Raw genomic sequence first — 14,277 nt, 5'->3', positions numbered from 1 at the left:
CGACTAGCCGCTGAGGATTAAAAACCAGAACGATTCCATTTTCCACTCCTGACAAGAATCTCTAAGTCTCCACAAGCACAAATACTCAGGAAAGACTATCTTGTTCCTTCCAGGGAGCTGTAGTGTCTGACAAATCACAGTTTTTTCCCTTTAAATAAAGCCCTGGGGTGCTTTGCAAGATGCTTTTGGTTCTGATTCACCATGTGAGTGTGTTTGTATGTGCAGGGGGAATGAGGCTGTGTTGCACGTAGCCCTAGAGGCCTCATTAAATTGTGATGTGTGGTGTCACATTTCAAACCCGCAGTTCTTGCTGTCCCTAGTTTAAAACTGGATGCAAATGATGAGTAACAGTGGTCCAGAAGCTGTCCTGACAAATAACATGTGCAAAACAATGGCTGAAACTATCTGAAACACCCACTCGTTTTATGTCCTTGGGTTTTTCAGTTGCTCAACTCCAAGACCATTGTACTTGAATTGTCAGAGGTGTGACGCACCCTTTGCCCCCCTCCAAGATACAAAGCATCAGAACCTAGTAAGCGCTTTGGAAAATGCTCTTGATGACTAACGTGTGACTGGCTGGATGTGTTTGGTCATGTCTTTACATTCTCATTTGTGTTTCCTCAGGAAATATATCAGCACTGCTCTAATGAAGGTCAGCATCTGTTTGTACTCATTTAACTAAAAGAAATGTATTGAGAAGGTCAGCAGCTTCTCTTAGACCTGAGAGAATAATTAGCAATGAATTATTCTACTACGCAATTGTATTTTTTCCCTATTTGTTAATTATCTGCAGCCAACTTATAAAATGTGTCAGCACTAAAAGAATTATTCACAAATAACCACTCGACAAGTAGCTTGAAAGGATGCTGGCAGGTGGTATGGCAGTGGCGTCTTCCCTGCCTGGAGGAAGGCCGGCAGGGTCACACCGTGGTAGAGGATGGGCAGGACACATGGTATTGGGCTAACCTTGGAGTATAGCAAAAGCTCCTCTTGGCCACGCACAGTTACTGTTCCTTTCCACTCCAAGGGATGCTCTTGATACTGCCCAAAATCCCTAGGTACCGAGGCTGGTGGTTTTCTGCTAAGGCGGTGGCAGGAAAGTCGCACTCCCTTGGGGCAGGGGTGGGCAGCCAGCAGCAGACTAGTCCTGAGCTTTTAAAGAATGCAAGTTGTTGTTTGCTGTTCACAAGAAATAATTTTAAGTGAGATGTGTTAATATCAAGACAAAATGACCAGCAAAATGAAACAAACTGTCCCTGTGGCAGGAAGAAGTGGTCCTTCTTTCTCAGGGCTCATGGTACTATGAAATGGCTCAGCCTCAATTTGTAACGCTAAACCTGTCCAAGTCCGTGGTTGTGATAACTTGCATTTTGAAACTTTGAGTGAAAACTATACCTGAAGTTATCAGTCTTCTGACTTGGCCAGGTCACTCTCCTTTTTTGATACTGGTGACTCTTGCAAGATTCAAAGTGTCCAAATTGTGACTCAATACAGTTGTGACTTTTTTCGTCTGTTTGGTCAAACATGTTCTGTATGTACTTATCCTTCATCCCCTTCAGTGTTAAGCCAAAGATTATGCATGAAGAAGATGAAAGAACGGTGTTTTAGTGAATGGTCGACACAGTTGAGAAGCAGCACAAAGTGTTAAAGTATCTCCTCCACTTCGAGCATGTAGGCAATTCGTGTGAAAGGGAACTAGCGGAAGTATCCATCTACCTCGAATTCAGGTCCAAGTCTGTCCTCATATGAAATGCTGTTACTATAAAAAAGTAATGTTAATACTTGCTGATCTGTGTACTCAGTGTACTACTCCCTTAAAAACAGCTTGCTTCTCACTGTTTCAGTGACTTTTCTCCTCTGAGATATTGCTATATCAAAACAAAAAAATTTTTTTTTAGAAGAAAGAAAACACTCCTTTATGTCAGGATTATGATTATTATTGTTAAATAGCGTGTTTTGCGCTTAATGGGACTTACAGGCAATGTCTTTGTGGAGTCTGACTCCTTGTTGTTAAGCTCCTGATTTTGTGTGTGACTGGATACAGTAACTTGTTACCTTTTGCAGTTCTTGTGTGTGTCCTTTTTCAAGAGTTTCTAAAAGTGTTGACACGAAGGGCAGGTTCTATAGAGGTAAAAGATAAGCTTGGCCCTGTCTAGATTAGACTTTAAACTTCAGGGGCATAACTCAAGGAGGACAAGGATGTAACGTTAGTGAAATGAGCTCAAGTACTGGCAATCAAGTTAATTCCTCAGGATATGTTTGATCAAGTATTACACTGGCTAGTAAATAACCCTCCACCTGCACCGATTTTTTTTTAATTGCGTTTGCATAGTTTATGCTTAAGTGGATTTAAGATATCTTCAGAATAATCTTGATGTGAAGAGGCTGCCAGAGGACAAGAACAGTCTTTCCTCATTGGTTTACTCTTTCCACAGCTCAGAGAATCACAGCTAATTGATACTGTTTCCATTTTAATTACACATAATTTTTCTGTTTTGCTACCCAGGGAGCAAGGAGAAGAAAACAATACTCTGTCTACATGCAAATCTTCCAATCAACAATTTAAAACCTTTATGTTCCCAAATTTGTTCTTTTTATTTCAAAATGAAAATGTATGTGCATGGGCAGGCCCTTACAAGTTTTCCTTGAGTGGGGATACTCTCGCTGAAGTTCAGACCTGTAATTTAGTGCAAGAAGCTTCTCCCTGCCTCCCTTTCCCTGTGCACTGGGGTTCAGTGTTGATGTTCAGGGCTGATGTCAGCGTTCCCAGCTCCCACGGTTTTGGGAAGAGGTGTCCCACAAACAGAAGACGTTGTGGTCCACATGCCTTTTGTGCGTTAGCCGAGTCCTCTTCCGTGATGTCCTGCTCCACCTTCAACCCTGTGCAGGAAGGGCTGTATTTATGCTTTGGTAAAGGCTGTGGTGCAGGTATGTGGGATGTTGCGTTGCTTGCACTGGTTGCATGAAAGATGCTGAGGGGAAGAGTGAATATGGACATAGAAGGAGAGCATGGAGAAAGATAGTGGCTTCAGGAATGTGGGAATTGATACTCCAAGCTGGAAGCCAGTGGGAATTTTCCTTCAGTCTTGGATGGAGCTCGTGGGTGGAAAAGACTTTTTTTCTTTCTTTTTGGGAGAGGAGGTTGCTGGATCCAGGTGTGTACACAGGAAAGATGCCCTCGCCTTGCTCCCTGGCTTCATCCACTCCTGGCAGTGGAGTCGGCACAGACTTATGCAAAAAGGCAGCTTTTGGAGGGAAAGTGGGGCGTGCTGTAGGGAGCAGGAAAGGGGGAAGGCTAAGAAGTAATTTTAGTAGAGAATTGCCCATATTCTATGCATGATGGCAAAGCCTGCCTGCTCCAGTTTGGAAAAGTAAATATTACCTGTGGGAACGGTGCTCCTGATGCACTGAATCTCCTTTCCTAATGTTGGCAGGCTCAACCCAGTGGACCTCAGGATCATGTTTGGTTAATCTGGAGGCTTCAGAGGGTAGGAAATCAATGCTGCTTTGATGCCTTGCCATGCCTTTTCTGATCAGCCAGGCACCAAATATGCTCCCTGAGCAAAATCAGGCAGTTTGTGCCACAAGCAAGCTTTACTGACTTGAACTGTAGCTTTATGATAAAGAGCTGAAAGCTGTGGTCCTATAATGTGACAAAAATACTGAGGTTTTTAAATAAACCATTATACAACATCAGTTGTGCTTTTCCTTTTGCACAAGAAACTTTTTTAGCACAAGTGGAGCAGTCAGGTCTGGTTGTTTGGAAGAAGGATGGAGTCTCCTGGCACCTTAGTGCACAGAGGTGGAAAAGCCACCAGTTGGAGCAAGGTGTGGGTCTGCTGGCCACAGTGGGGCTGTGCTGCGTGGGACCTCCCTGCCTCTCATGGCCAGGATGCCCTTTTGCCCTGGGGGCTGTGGCATCTCTCATCTCTCTTTCCTTCCTCTTCTGTTTTAAATTCTTGCAAATCCATCTGTTTGTACCAAGGCTGGTGACTAATGCAGCACATCTTATTAGGTCAAAATAGCTGAAATCATACGGCAATTACACATGCACGCAGAAGGGTTGTTTCCCCCACCCCCCCTGCCCACACCCCCCCTCTCCCCATCTCTGGAACAAAACATTCCCTCACGGCTCGGAGGGCCGGAGCAGCTGCCCAGCTGGCAGGAGCAGAGATGTTAATGCTGTCAGTGAAAGGATGAGTCACTTTGAGAAAGTTATTTAGGAGGGTCACTCTTCCCGTCCCCTTTCCCCTCCAGCCACCAATCCTTTTGGGTTCATCAGATGCTGGAGGTCTGCCTCGGCTGCTGCCCGCAGAGAGCACAATGAAGGCTTTTCAGGGCAAGAAGGCTCCTGATGGGAGTCACAGAAACAACTGGTCCCGTGCTTGACTGATCTGTTGGTCTCCTGAAAAAAGCTTTTGCCTGTCTTGTAAGCATGTGATACTAGCTCCAAGGCTGCCTTTTATTTTTTTGCTTTGCTTTCTTTTTTTTTTAAACTTAATTAGATGGGAATTATCAGCATGTGAGGGGAAATGAGAAGTAAAAGGCATAAGGATAACAGAAAATGATGACGCAACTTAATTTGTTTCTTGTTTTTTGGAAATGGGTCACCAAAAAGCTGTTTTCTTCCTAGGAAAATCATGCTCCTCTAAGCTCTCTGGAGGATGCAGAGCTCTTCCAAGACCCCTGTCTAGCTGAGACCACTTCCATGTCCTGAACCTTCTCTTCCTGAAGGTGACTAATGTTTGTTCCCTCTCCAAACTCCTGTGGGATCAGAGTGCCCCAGGAGCCAAATCTATGTGAGCACCACTTGTCCACTCAGTGAGAGCTTGGCCATGGCCTCCTGAGAGTCAGCACCAGGTTTGTCAAAGGGCAAACATGGCTTGTTCACACACTCAACTGGGAAAAGCTCTGACCTTTGTGAAGGTAGCATTTGAGAGAGACATGGAGGTCAACTGCTGTGAAGCCTGGTATTGGTGTAGGCTTGGTAGTTTTGCTTATTAAATATTTTCTGATAAAGATAGACTAAAGGTCTGTCTATCCTGACCATTCATTGCGCTTAAAATTATCTCTCTGAACCTAGAATTGCTGAATGGTTGCCACGTCTGTGCCAGTACATGCTCACGTGCATGCGGTGAGAGAGACTGATCTCCATGGTTCCCCATCTGCCGAGCATGGCCCATCAGACTTAGAGCTGTGCTGAGCAGGTGTGGTCTTCCCTGTATGGCCTGAACCACCTTAGGTGAGGATTTTCTCTCCAGAGTTCAGGTTATTAATACTAAAACTAAGCTGTGGCTTGGGGTCACACCGACAAGATGGGACTGGAGGTTGTTCTAGCCTCTTCTGTGCTTTGCAGTGTGTAAAGTGGCAACGTGCATGACATGCATGGATCACCTTGTGCATCCTTCTTCTCCTCAAGTCTATAGCACATATGTGAGGCTGCTGAAAACTTTCCATCACTTCTTAATGTCCATAGTGTCTGTATTTCCCAATATGTGTCAGCAGGTCTGCTAGAAGTTGCTTTGGCTGCTTGATTAAACGTGTCATAGGTCTTGAATTTATAGGATTATTTTTAAATTTAGTAGAGGGGGTAAAAAAACATAAAAAAATATTTCTTATAAGAAGACTCAGGCATCCTTGATGGGGCAGGGGAGGAAAAGTCAGAAACAAATCTTTTGTTGCTTTTAACGCTTAAAATGTTTTGACACTTTTCATCATTCCTTTAGAAATGTTTCTTATCACTTTTTAAGAGATCTACTTATGACAGACATGAATGCAGTCCCTTCCAGACTGTGCCACAAGTGGAGAAGCATTGGCTCACAGTACTGCTGTGGCAGAGACTTCCACTGATACCCAGTTGCCCGCTCCTTTCTGAGCACCCTATGACCTTGCTGAACAGCTAAATATAGCTGGTTAATCCCACAATTAGCTTGTTAATCTTTTTTTTTTATTTTTTCTATATGATCTGATGTTGATATAACAAAAGTATCCCGATTTCCAAAATCCAGGAAAGCGTGTGTCTATGTGTATTCCTACTTTTTCTCACTCCCCCCACCATTTCCCTAGCATACAAGGGTACTGTTCAATTTTGGTAGATAACTTGAAATTCTGGTGTTTGAAAATGGCAAGTAACCTAGTTAAGCAAATTTGGGTACGTCAGCAGGGAAGGATGGCCTCTTGATGGCATTTTAATCAGTATCTCTTTAAGGTATTATGTTCCCTCCCCTGCTACCCCCCTGGAAAGGTACCCATAAGCTGACCATGAAATAGCAAGTGACTAAGTGTACTGACAGAAGAATTACAAACCCAGAACACTCATCGTTGGCAAACCAGAGTCTTGTGTCATTTTGTGGGTGTCTAATTGGCCCGGTGTAAAATACCAAATTAAGCCTGAATATTCAGATTAGAAGGCTAAAATAGCCTCTCCCAGAAGTTTATTCTGTTCTCTGTTATTTTTGTCCTATTTTCAACCTTTTTAGAGGTGACACATCCCCGCTCAGCGTTACTGGCTGCGTATTGTCAGTCTGGAGTACGGGTGCTCCATCTGTGAGCTCCAGCTAGCAGCAGGTACTGTAAATCATAGAGATTCATGACAAGGCTGTAAAGTTTTCTGAAGGACAAATCACACTATCTGTGTAGAAAATTACTGTATCTAGTAACCAGGAGCGTCTCTTGGTTTCTGAAACACTGCTGTGATAATGTTGTTAGGTGATATTTTAACTGTTGTGAAGTAAATATATAGAAAACATACATGCATTCATATGTATTTTGCAGCTCCTATCTTCCCCATGCATTCACTTTCATGCTTGTGCGTATGGTTGCTGCCTCCAGAAGGGCTGAGCTGAAACGGAGCGTGAGGCTGTTCCTGCACTCTTCTGGCACTATTTTTCTTAGATTTGGGAATGGAGGACACAGAGTCACCCAAAAGCATGTGAGCTCACACTGCTACAGGCTACCAGCAGCTCAGATGAGGGACCAAAGGGTAGTGGGTCCAGCACCTAAATAGCCATGGTCTTGGAGGGCTTCCAGCCTGTGATGCCACAGACAGGTTTACTTTGTGGTGATGTCCTTGGAGACTCAGTTTGGCTAGTTTAGAGTTGGGTGCACTTTGGATTCAGATGTGCACCTTTTGCATGAACACTTGGTTTTGTTCCTGCTAATATCATAGGTCTTGGGGTCCTATGGGATGCCAGTGGTTGAGTACTCCCAGCTGGTGCAGGCTATATTCTGCTGATAGCAGAAGCTTTTGGGAGACCAAGATCTAAAATGAGGCTATGGATGACCATCTGGATGAAAAGGTTAAACAAAGGGACTGGCCCATCAGGATGAGCGGCCATCAGCCCAAAGTAAGTAGTTATCACTGTAGGGTGTGGTGGAACAGGGCTTATGGCAGATCAATGCTTGTGAATCGAATACAGCAAAGTCTGGCTCGGTCAATGTGAGCGCTGATGGTCAGATGGTCAGTGCTGATGGTCAGACCTGACCCTACATATTGCATGTGGGACTGCCAATGCTGGCCTGAGTGGCAAGGATGAGGGTGACTGGGGGTGGGGTGAGCCTTGGGGCCTCCCTGTACAGCCTCTGCTCATGCAACCCTGTGCCATCCCCTTTCGATAGTGTGCAGGGACATCCTTGGGCTAGTGCAGATGTACTCAACACCCATCTGCAGTGAACTGTGCCTGGAGAAACTGCCCTGTCATGTCCCTCTGCATCCTTGGGACATCTGTATGTGCTTAGCTTCATCCTCCATGTTTCCAGCACTTCACATGAATTCCTGAGGACGATGAGAAACAAAGCTATTCCTAGAAATCTCGCTGCAGTTTCATGTCTGTTCCCTTAACTGGCAGACTCATACTTGCTTCTTTTTGATGCCAATGTTAACATGTCTTTTGGCTGTTAAAGGGAGTTTTTAGACTTGTTTAGAAGCATCTCCTCCCTCTTCCCTCTGTGCCACTTGCTGTGCACTGGGGAAGGGTGCAAACCCATGGTTATTGAGCGTTTCACTTTGGAGGCTTTTCAGCTGACAGGTTTCTGTCCCACCAAGAACCTGGGCTCAGCCCAGGGCAGCACCACAGTGCAGGGGACAACAAATGCATTGCGAAGGGTTTCTGTGCAGCTCCTGAAGCCTGTGTTACGTGGAGCACTCCAAGTAATGAAGCATCATTTCGGTTTTGGGATACCGGTTCACAGCTTGGTATGAAAACTATGCATGCATAATGCTGTGAGAGAAGGGCATGTATCTGTGTCCTCATGTATTGAATCTCTTTGCTTGGGCTGCGTTGCTACCCTATGCAAGACTTTAACACCAAATATGTTTGTGTCCTTGATGTTGAGAACAGGAGAGAGATGTGACTCCTTAGGCTGGCCCCACTCCAGATTTCCTGGAGCCCACATGTGCCCCACAGAGCACCCTCACCACCACTGAGCACTGCTGTTAATGCTTCTGGCACCAAAATACAGCTGGTGACTCCTGCCTCTTACTTCCACCATGAAAGGGGGCCAGGGGGAAAGAAGCACATGCATTGGAGGACAAACCTTCTCCAGGTGGGTGGGGGGTGGGGGGGAAGCACAAGCATTGAAGGAGAAACTTTCTCCTGCCATCTTTAGCTGGGACCAACCTGCTCACCACCCTGCTTCCCCAAAGAGGTTGTTTTTGGTGGTGGTACCTTTGGCACCATGCCTGACAGCAGCCATTCTCTTCAGTTTGCTGTACCTAAAACCTACTTTGGGAAAACTGTGTTTCTGAGCCCAGTTCACAGGAGTGTTGCCACTTAGGACAGCATTTAATTGCATGTTGGAGTCAAACTGAGATTGAGTGGGACTTGAGTGATGCTTAAAGAGAGGGAATATACAGCTGAGACCTGGATCTCATTTGCAGGCTGTAACTGCTCCATTACACCAAGCAAGACCCGCAGCTGAGGCAGGCCTGATCCCTCTCTAATGTTAGCGGATGGACACAGGCCGTGAAAATGGGGCAGGAGTTTGGTTTTGTTGATCCTGTGTGTCTTGCACCCCAAGGGCATCAGTGTGGTGCAGGCCACCTCCATCCAGCTGCACAGGTCTGTCCCTGGACTGTGTTTTAGCTCAGGTGCTGGCTCTGGACCCTCAGACATGATGCTGGATGGTCCCCAGAGAGGGCCAGAGCTGTGGCTTTTGTGGGGGAGGATGTAGAATGGGATGGGAGCCCTGCACAGGGACTGTGTTTTGGCTGTTGCAAGAAGGGGCAATACAAAGTAACCCCTTTTTCTTGTCTCTTTTCCCATAGAGATTTCATAGAGGGTTTATGCTGTTGACATCCTTTCCTAGTGCAGTGGGAACTTCAGGCCCCTGGGGACCATGTGTGTGTGACAGAACCAAAGGAAGGATGTGGGAAACATGGTCTCTCTTACAGGTCCCTGCTGCGAAGCAGTCCCAACAAGGTCTGCTTGGCTCTCTTGTCAGCCCAGAGCATAAGAAATAAATGGGCTTTGCTTTCCTCCAGCTTGACCAGCTCCAGGTGGTTTAGGATTTACCCCATGGCGGGGGAGAGGCTCTGTCTTTGCCCATTGGGTAGGTGGGCTTTAGTCATATAGCTCATCTCCAAAGACAAGGAGTTTTGAAACTACGTTTTTTGGTTTTGGCATCTGGTATCAGAAATGTAGTATGGTCAAAACTAGTAATTTTCTCTACAGAGGGGCAAGCACAAGAAAGCTTTCCAGTGAGCTTGTTTGCTTCTACATTTTTTTATTCTCAGTTTCAAGAAGTAAGTTGAACAAAAGTGAGTAAGGACTGGAGACCTCACACAGCTCTGGTTGGAGAAAGTGTGCAATTCCACCGCTCAAGCAGTGTTTCCTAAAATAACAGCCCAGGGAACCTCTGCAATCTGTTTCCCTGTCTCTTACCCTTTTACAAGAACTGAGAAGTCTTTCAGCATTGTGAAGCAAGGCTGCGAAATAGCAACCAGAACAAGAGTGCCTCAGTCTCTCATGCTCTATCTGGGGACCTATTGGGCTATTATTAGCAGGGGATACCAAATACATTTTGTAAATATTTGAAAAGCCTTGCCAAGCGGTGTTGCGAAGACACATGCTCTTTTATGAGCCCCGCAATCGTTAAATCCAGGCAAAATGCAACGAAAGAGCCAGAGCAATTCACATGTATCATCTCATTTTGTTCTTGTCTGTGTAAGGAAATGTGCTGGTACATCTCTTGGGTCAAAGCTGAAAATCCTGCCCCAAATTCTTGGCAGAAGGGTTTTCTTAGCAAGTGGAGATCAGGCAACTGGGATGTGGTGGTCTTCTGGCACGCATCTCCTGGGGTGAGGTCCGGGAGCTGGTCTGAGGGGTCTTCCCGCTCCTCCAGCGTAATGCGAGGTGCCTAACTTCTTGCTGCAGGGGATTTGGGATTTCCTTACAGCTTCTTGCCCTCTTCCCGCGCAGCAGGAGTGACCCGCAATCTCGGTTTTCATCGCTAGAGGGAGGGAAACTACACGGAATTATCGCCCCCGTCTTCCTCTCTGGTCTGCCCCTGCGTCCATCGGTCCATCCGCTCCAGGCAGGGCATCAAATGCTCTTCTAGCATGATTTTTATGAGGAACAGGTAAAAATGTAGTAGGTGAGTTGTTTTCCTTCGACGGTACCAAACCAGGGTTTGTGTGCATCTCTGTAGGTTGCTGCGAGCAGGGTCTGGGAGCCGTGCTCTGTGGGAAGCTCTGTGTAGCCCTGGGGACCTACTGAAGGAGAGGGACCACAAGAGCAAGTCGGGCTGCAGTCATCTCCAGGGCCACCAGCAAGCTCTGGCCATCCTCTCAGGTGTAATTTTTGTGAGGAGTGAAATTGCAATGCAGTGGCGAAGAAGTTACATCCCACCCCTGCAGTAACTGGATTGGTGGGTGAAGAGCTTGGAGAACTTAAGGCATGCCATGGGGTGAAGGCACATGCTGAACACCGTACGGCGGTGTTCTTGCACCCTTGTGAACTGAGGGGGAATATGTGTGTTATCTCCCCCAATATATTCTCCTTCAAAATACCTATCGGCTCTTGTATATCTTTCAGCTTCATAATGTGTGATGTGACCAGTTTGATGTGGCTGAGGAAATCAAACCATTCAAACGAATGCAGCTTAAGGAAAGACTGTTCTCAGTCTCTAGCATATATATATTCAAAAAAGCTAATTTAATGAAAAAAACTTTAACAAAACCAAATGGTGACAGAAACTTATGGGTACTCTTGAAGCAGTGCACCATAGGCACTTTTTTTTCTGTTTGAAAGCATAGTAATTTTGAAATTCATTTAAGGGAAAGATGATGACAATTTTAACCTAGGCATAGGAACACAGTTGTAAAGTTAACCTGCGGCTGTGGGAAGTACCAGAGAACAACCTTCCTGCTTTCAGAACCTATTTCATGAAACCTGGTAGCTCTTTACCAATCCCTCCAAGTCTTGGGATTATGAAACTAGTTAAGGTCAGCGTTCCTCACCAGAAGGGCATCAACCAGATACAGTTGTTTCTAGCTTTGTCTGCAGAGGGGACCATCCATCTCCCCTACATGATGTGGAAGGGTGAACGCAGGCATGTCAGAATGAGCTACTGGCTCAGTAAGAAAACCAAGGGTGCATCTCTGGTCTCGATTTTCTTATAATGGCCATGGTCATTGCACCGTGCTGTATAGCACTGCAGGCAAGGGTGTTGCCATCTCTTGGGAGACTGTTGCTGCTGAGGAGATGCTCTTGACGGATGACAGTAGACTGATATTTATTTTTTTTTTTAAATAATGTTTAAAATGGAAGAAAAAAGGTAAGACAAATAATTAATTGCAACATGGAAATAATTCATAATAATAAAAAAAGTAAATAAAACTGATCAGGAATGAACATGACTATGACTTGCCTGTTGCTCAAACTTAAACAGAAACAGTAACAAATCAAAAGTGAAGAGGCACATACTTGGGTTTGTGTTTGGTCTTTTAATTTGTTTATTTAGTTATTTAAAGTACAGGTTATTAAATATTGTTGGTAGCAGTAGGAAACAAACAAAAAATGTCTGCACTTTTTTTTTCTTATGTAATGAATGGAAGAAGGAATGGTGCAGGACTAACTCTGGAAAAAAATTCAAAGTTGAAACCATAATGAGAGCTTCTTAACATGTGACTTGGAGGTGGTCACAGTTGTAACTGTCTGGGTCATAATAAGGAGGGGGAAAGGACAGGGTAAAGCAATATTGAACATACATACCCTTTAGCTTTTGGTACTAAAAGAAACGTGCGCGTGCACTATGTGCGAAACGTGGATTCTGGCAGTGAAAACAACATGGAAGGGCTGAAGCAGCAGCAGGTCCTTGTGGGACAGGACACGGGGGTGTTGGGTTGTGCCTTGGGCTCAGCCTTCCTTGGGGAAAGCCTGGGCTGGCGGCAGCACCGGACGGGGCCAGCAGCAGTGGGAAGGAGGCAATTTCCTTCGTCGAAAGCCTGCCCAAGCATTGCTGGCGTTCAGGAAGAGAGGATGGGTTCCAGGAGGGGACGAGTGCCCGACAGGACGGCGTGCCAAAAAGATCTGGCTGGCAGCGGAGCAGCTGGCCTCCGCTGCTAATTCGGTTTGGCTGGCCCAGGAGGATCCTAATTGCAGCACAACTGCTGTCTCCATAATCGCTGCGGCAGGCGGGCCATAAGGCACTGAAAGGGACCTGGATGCGGCAGCGGAAGATTATTAGAGTTACTGCGCTCTGTCCTGGCCGCTGAGTCGCACAAAACCTACCAGATGTCAGGGAGGAAGAAATGGGTCATCCTTGGAGTAGGCTTGTGCAGATAATGTCATTGACCACTTATGCGCACAACGTGATCGCGTAGCGAGGCTGGGCTATACCCTGCTGAGGGTGTTCGTGGGGAAAGCCTTGGAAGTGCAGCGAGCCTGCTCGGGCATCGGGGTCTGATTTGCAAAGCAGCAGCCACTTGTGTGGCCAAAACCTACCAGATGTCAGGGAGGAAGAAATGGGTCATCCTTGGAGTAGGCTTGTGCAGATAATGTCATTGACCGCTTATGCGCACAACGTGATCGCGTAGCGAGGCTGGGCTATACCCTGCTGAGGGTGTTCGTGGGGAAAGCCTTGGAAGTGCAGCGAGCCTGCTCGGGCATCGGGGTCTGATTTGCAAAGCAGCAGCCACTTGTGTGGCTGGTGGCTGATGTGAACAACAAAAGCTGTTCAGACAACTCCTGGTGAAGGACCGTAGCTGTGTTGGATGTTCCTTGTGTACCAGTAACGATGGCCACTCACCCACCAGCCGCTGACAGATGAAGTCATCCTCGACAAAACTTGGGCCCAGCAATTATCAAGAAAAGCTGTGATGAGCAATGAAAAAAATATGTTTTAGGATGTGAATGTTGTTTTTTTGATTCCTGGTATTTTCCGTAGGTCAGCTTCTTCAGATATATTTTGAAATCAAAATAGTAAGCTCAGGCAACAAGCATTCAGAGGGGCTGCATCAAAGCAGACATGATCTTTGTAGTATGGGCAGTTTGTTGGGAATCTGAAGTTACTGCTGATGCCCGTTGCACTTAGGATCTAGGCTAGGAGGTGTTCCCACCCTTTCCTTTGCGAGACAGAAGCATCTGCGATTTTACAAAGCTGTTTTTGGAAGTTCTTCCTCAGAAAAGGACCGTGAAATGTTAAACCACAGCTTTGACTTGGAGCCCAAGCGTTTCCCTGAGTGGAAAGACTGGCACTTAGTTCCCGGCTGTGAATAAGGCAAGCGGGGTGCAGGTCGCTTCCCCGCGGGCTGCGCCTTGAAGCACGCGTTTCTCCCTCGCGCCAGACTTTAATGGCGTGCAATCGCCTTATGGATAGCTGGGGCAATGACGGTGATCTTAAACATTGCTGGATGACTCACGTTTGCTTTATCTGGGTCTGTTCACACTGTTGCGGCTTTTCTTGCCGGCGACGACGTGGCGGAGAAGGACGGAGTGAGAGAGGGAGATAGTGTGGAAGTGGGAGGCCGTGCCAAGGTGACGAGCTATTTTGCATTGGCATCTGATGGTGCTAATCAGTAATGATGTACTTTAGAAGGTGTCTTTTGATAACGTGCTTTAATAATTTAACCCTCCTCATATTTTTGGATATATAATTTGCATAGGGATTACAACCTGAATCAGCTTAGGTGCCTCTGGTTTCTGACACAGCAGCAGCCTTTGAATCGGCGAGCGTCTGCTCTTGCTGCTTAATCTCTGAGGCAGCCAATTTGGGACAGGAGGAGTTTTTACTTTATCTGCTCCAAACACACTTGTACTTTATTCCTTTGTATTGGGA

The sequence above is a fragment of the Phaethon lepturus genome, unplaced genomic scaffold (genome assembly GCF_000687285.1).
Source record: "Phaethon lepturus isolate BGI_N335 unplaced genomic scaffold, ASM68728v1 scaffold7174, whole genome shotgun sequence".
NCBI lineage: Eukaryota > Metazoa > Chordata > Aves > Phaethontiformes > Phaethontidae > Phaethon > Phaethon lepturus.
This window is presented reverse-complemented; position numbering follows the sequence as displayed.